The sequence below is a fragment of the Capsicum annuum genome, chromosome 1 (genome assembly GCF_002878395.1).
Source record: "Capsicum annuum cultivar UCD-10X-F1 chromosome 1, UCD10Xv1.1, whole genome shotgun sequence".
NCBI classification, from domain to species: Eukaryota; Viridiplantae; Streptophyta; class Magnoliopsida; order Solanales; family Solanaceae; genus Capsicum; species Capsicum annuum.
Genome location: NC_061111.1, coordinates 195,991,566 through 195,996,729, shown reverse-complemented (window position 1 = coordinate 195,996,729; position 5,164 = coordinate 195,991,566).

Here is a 5,164-nt window from a genome sequence, read left to right as displayed (position 1 = left end):
AAGTGATAAAGACAACCTTTAGAGATTAACCTCCGAGATGTAAGATAACCTCCGAGTTAGAATCTTTAATTTGGACTAAGTGATAAAGAAAATCTTATTTAAATGCATATTATTTTAGGATTTTGGCAGGAAGGCCTAAGAAATTGTATTCTTTGATTTAAACCCCAATTTCAACCTATTTTTACTTGGGTTCTATGAGTTCTTTTAATCATGGGAAATATATTTTGACAACAAATTCTAGTTTTACCCCTCTTTATAGAAAACCCACTTTGGGGGTCTATTTCGACCCCAATTCAAAAATAGGCAATATGAGTATTGATGACTTTATTTTGATGTATATATTCTATATTTCTATGTCTTAGCTAATTTTTATTCAATTCGTAGGAGTAAGACTTTGTATTGAAGGCTTTTTGGACCAATTTTCAACATTTGAGGTAGGTTATGACTTAACTTTCTTTAGACTGGGATGTGCAGTTAATATTGGTCTAAAATCATGTTATGGATGTGGGAACTAATCATGGAAATGGCTATATTATTGTGTTGTGCCAGTATGGAGGCCTATATTGAAGTGATTTGGTGAATTTTGAACATTATTTGCTATGTGTGACCATGTGGGGTCGTGTATGATATTGTTGTCCTTGTGTATATGAAATTACTTATTTCTTCATTAATTAAAAAGCCTAATGTGGTATGAATGGTGTATTTTACTCTATTTTCATATGGTTCATATTGGATTTCATGAATAGTTGGAAATACTGAGTGGATTATTGGCCCACTTCATTGGTATATTAGTTAGATACAGAAATTCTTATTCAGGTTGGTTGTGAGAATCACATCCTAATATCATTTACATTAATGAAACATTGGTACCAATGTGGTAGTACTGAAACATTGGCTTTTTCTAATAGAAAACATGACATCTTAAAAACCCTCTACCAAAGGATATGCCAGAGAGAAGATATTGATATTGGTATTAGATACTGGTAGTATATAGGTTGATGAACCCCCATGGGTCCTACGTTGGGAAGCTTTAGCTCCGTAGGTGTATACGAAGGTTGTGCGACAACCTCAGCCATCTTTATTATCATTATCATCTCTATTGCATTTGTATTTATGCTGTATTTTTCTGTGATGTATTATATTTCCTTGATGTGATACCTATCTATGTGTACTTGTTCCTTCATATTTGTAAGTGTGACATTTATATGCTTGTATTTCTTTCTTATGTTTCTATAGTGTATCTAAATATTATAAAATTATTAGTGGAGAAAATGTGGTCTACTGTTTAGGAGATTTTCTGGTTGCAGATGATATGTACAGAGTACAAAAAAATCGTACTTGCCCATATTATGCCCTTTCAGTGTAGATCTAGGTATAAGTGTACCGCATAAATAGTTAATTTAGGGGATTCTTGAGCCCATTTGAGGTAACAGTTGATCTATGCATCCAGAGTTAAACTCAACCTTTTCTTTTATAGACTTTTTTTTACTTGTATTTAGAGGCAGAGCTTTGCTCCTGTTTGATATCTTATGTATTTTTTACCTCGAGTTGTACTAGTTAGTTTTAACACTGTGACACCAAGTTTTGGGATTTGGTTGGTATCTTGATTGTATTTCTATTTCTGCTATAAATCTATGGGTCGACTTTGTTCTAGGGGTCTTGCCTTGGTTTGGTATTGGTTTTCTCATTTTATATCAATCGGGGTGATAGGCTTACTTATCATGGCTTGCCATGACAAGTACCATCATGAACCTTGTATTTTAGGTCATGATGATTGGCCTTAAGTGTTGTTATTGTATGTTGGTTCCTTGAGCAAAGAAAGTCTATGTGCTTAATTGCTAAAGGTTTTTTTATGTAAACTTGGATCCATATTAATTGCCATTATTTTTTATTATTTTTTATACTTGAGTTGTCCAGGCTAATTGAAAATGATGACATAAATCTTCATTGTCTATTTACTTGATTAATTGGGACATGGTTGTTGTATATGTTGAGTCATGGTTGTTAACTTAAAGTTTTATTGTGGACTTAATTTCACTTATTTGTTATCCATGTTGACTCATATTGTCTAAACTCTATGATGGTATTGAATAAGGCTAAGTTTATGAGCTTGATGGAAGGTTGCATTATAGGTGTTCATTGTTGTCTTATTGATATGTTATATTTATCATTTTGGGTTTGCAGATGACCCTGCCAGTCCGCCATTGCTTTTTTTGTGCTGATACCACACATGTTTTTCTTTTTGTTGACCTCAACTGTAATTTAAACTATATTCGAACTCAAGGGTGAGATCCATCTTTTGAGCTACCATGGGTTTATCTATTACATCTTGTCCAATTATTTCAAACTCAGATATTTCATTTGGTTTCTAGGTTGCATCCCCTCTTTTTGACATTATTTAGAGTTTTGGTACAATGACATTCTAGTCTGAAGGATGGATTTTTAGTTTATTGATTTTATTCAATGACATTGTTTTAGTTGCCTAATTTATGGCTAAGTGTTGGATGGATCATTAGGTTAGTTGGTTCTCCTACTAGATGTTTAGTATGGGTGCCACTTATGACTGGTTTGGGTCGTGATAAAGTTAGTAACAAATCCCTATATTTGTTGACCTTGTTATACCAAAACAGGTCCAGTAGAATCTTGCTAAATAGTATAGAGACGTCTTTAGTTTCCTTTGAGATACTATAAGACTTCAGGAAACTATCCTTTCTTTCTTGTTTCGGCCAATAACTTTATTCCAATTGGTATTTGGAACTCCAAATTGGCATTCGGCTATTCGAATTGGTATTTGACCCTCTTCATACTTCTATCCCTATCTAGTGAACATTAGATCAAATCGAGCAAGGTAAATAACCCCAACACCAGTAGCTGCAGCTGTAAAATTGGTTGTTGGGGGATGAGGATAAGTAAGGGATGGGGAAGAAAGAGAGCAGCACCCTCCAAGGGTGGAGATTAGGTAGCAGCTGGCTGGAATCATTAGAGTACAGTGTCACCTCCTTACCCTGGGATCATTTTTAGAAGGTTGAGGCAGTTGATGAGGATGGTTTAGAACTGGAGGTGGCGGCATCGGTTTGAGGTAAAGCCCTTCAGCGGGTGCACCAACAGAGTGCACCAGTTGGAGACTTGAAATTATTCTAAGTCTCTACCAACCCTTCAAGATTCATTCAAAATCCCGTATATGCAAACAAACTATGCTACCTAATGAAATTGAATGTTCCTAACTCAATGGCGTAGGTAAAATTTCAATCGGAGTTTGTTTTGATGAAAAATGGGTCCACACCCAAGTGCAGTTTTTCTTAAGTTCCAACCAATAGCCCGAAATGAGTCCAAAAGTTTTGGGACCTGAACCAAGGTTCCACATAGCCTAAAATCAATGTTGTGGAGCTTTTGGAATGTTAGAATTGACATACGAGGTCATTTGACTGAAGTTTTTGGCTGGTGGCCAATTCTATCTAACAAAGACTTCAAAATAAGGAATAAGCTCTAAAAAACAAATGAACTATTTGGTAACTGAATTGTCAACTCCAATAAGTAGTAAATAACTTGGGGGAGCTATAGGAAAGCTCTAAACTATGAAAATGAGTGGAAATACAGAAAATGATCTAGCGGGTCATTACAATATCCACTACTAAAAGAACTTCATTCACAAAAGTAAAGGGTTAGGGTGTACCTGAAGCCTCGAACAAGTGAGGATACTGGGCTAACATCTCACTCTCAATGTCCCATGTAGCCTCCTTTACTAGGCGGTGTCACCACTGAACCTTAACTACTAGAATCTCTATAGAGAGCAACCGTCTGACATCACTGTCTTATATGAACATAGGCTCCTCCACGAAGGTCAACTGCTCATCTAACTGAATCGAGTCCTACCAAAGCACATGATACTAATCGAGAATGTACCATTGTAACATAGAAACATAGAAAATAGGATGGATAACATAAAAATATTGGGGTAAGGCTAACCCATATACCACCTCTCCAACTGTGCAAAGGATCTTAAAAGGTCCAATATATCTGGGGTTGAGCTTGCCTGTTCTCTTGACCTCATCACACCCTTTAAGGGCGATACTCAAAGGAATACCCAGTCTCCAACTCAGAATCTCAACGCATAGAGTTTATGATTTGCATTTGCCTTACACATACTTTGAGCTGCCCTCAACCTATCCTAAATTACCCTAACTCTATCCAATGACCTCTGAAGCAAGCGAGTACCACATGGTCTAATCTTAGAGGTCTCAAACTACCCAATCGGTGAACAACATAGCCTACTATACAAGTTCTTAAAATACACAATCTTAATACTCAAATGGTAGATATTATTATAAATGAACTCCACCAAAGCCAAGTGCTACTCCCACTGCATCCAAAATCCATAACACAGGCTCGGAGCATATCCTTAAGAACCAGAATAGCCTACTTCAACTTCTCATCGGTATGAGGTTGGAAGGCTATACTAAGATCCACCTTAGTACCCAAATCCTCCCAAAAATCTGTACAAAATCTAGAAGAAAGAATTGAGACCCGGTCTAAAATGATTGATATAGGCATACCGAGCAAATCGACTATTCTACAAACATAGATATGGGCTAACCTCTCCGCACTGAAGGACGTATGAATAGGAATGAAATTTGTTAATTTGTTCAACTGATCCATAATGACCTAAATACCATCAAAACCATGGGAAGTGTGAGGCAAATCATTGACAAAGTTTGTGGTGATCCACTCCTATTTCTACTCTAGAATGGGCAACCTCAAGATGAAGCCACTAGGTCATTAATACTCGACCTTCTGCTACTGACAACATAGGCAACAAGCTACAAAGTATGCCACATCTCTTTTCATATAAATCCACCAATAATGTTGCCTTAAATCTCTATACATCTTAGTTGTACCCAGGTGAATAAAATATCTTGAGCAGTGAGCTTCATGCAAAATCATTTGAAATAAGTCACCAACCCTCAAAACACAAATATGACCATCAAATCTCAGAATACCCTCAGAATATATAGTAGCCTGCTTTTACTAACCACTCAACACCTGCACGAATGATACAAAGTCTCATATCCTTAAACTAATGACTCTAAATCATCTCAAGTAGAGTAGGCCATACCTCAACATTAGAAAAAATCCTCATAAGGCTTGAAATATCATTTTTGCACCA